Source organism: Dermacentor variabilis, chromosome 2 (assembly GCF_050947875.1).
Source record: "Dermacentor variabilis isolate Ectoservices chromosome 2, ASM5094787v1, whole genome shotgun sequence".
NCBI classification, from domain to species: Eukaryota; Metazoa; Arthropoda; class Arachnida; order Ixodida; family Ixodidae; genus Dermacentor; species Dermacentor variabilis.
Genome location: NC_134569.1, coordinates 65,490,568 through 65,491,419, shown reverse-complemented (window position 1 = coordinate 65,491,419; position 852 = coordinate 65,490,568). Strand labels below are relative to the sequence as shown.

At 48.0% G+C, this 852-nt stretch overlaps 1 non-coding gene across 1 annotated transcript; it reads left to right on the top strand.

Moving 5' to 3' along the window:
* The first annotated feature begins 491 nt into the window (after window positions 1–491).
* Window positions 492–564, top strand: TRNAR-UCU (transfer RNA arginine (anticodon UCU)). Its single transcript has one exon. It is a non-coding gene; the product is annotated as a tRNA-Arg (tRNA).
* The last annotated feature ends 288 nt before the right edge of the window (window positions 565–852 follow it).

Here is an 852-nt window from a genome sequence, read left to right as displayed (position 1 = left end):
GCGTCTCCAGAGAGCACGTAAAAATACTCGTAATATGAGAGCCGTGGAAAACAAGGTTCCGCAGAAGAGCCACTTCTTCGTCTTCCTCCATTAAGGAAATGCACTCAGGTAAGGCACCGGACGGAAAGTCCTAAAGTTAGTTCACATTCTATTTGTGATGCGAAACCGATACCGTGCGGGTTAATTTTGTCTCCTCCATCCACGGTGCAAGCCGCAGTTACTATTACCACCAACGTGAAGCCGAGGCTATTTTAGCATATACTTTGTTATTGCCTTAGATAGCCACGACATATATTAGTCGCGGCGATCGCGTGCGTGGTAACCGGGCCAAGGAGCTTCGAGCACAATTTCGGGCAAGTAATCCGGCTTACGAACGCTCAGCGCGTCTCTTCCCACGTGAACGAAGCGCACGCCACACCGAGCCGCGTCCATTGGCGAAGTGCCCTGTAATGAATAAAACTTCACTTTCATTTATCACGCGCTGAAGCGCCGTCCTTGTGGCGCAGTGGAAAGCGCATTGGACTTCTAATCCAAAGGTCCCGGGTTCGACCCCCGGCAGGGACGTAGGTTTTATTTTTTTTGTCTGCTCCGGAAGTGCGTACATAGAGTCTGGCACGCTAAATTGTGCCTCGTGCACACAAATTGAATTTGGTTTAATTTCTCATTTTTCGTTAGAGAGGAGGAATGGGGGTGGGGATGTCGTCGACCTAGTGGCTTAGTGGCCAAAAGGATCGTTATGTAAGTTAAAGAGACGTGGCTGATATAATGATTTGGATATTTAATTTACATCGGTAGAGTCATTCGACTACGCAGAATCACTACCTAAAATCATAGGAGCCACTTACGTTAGCT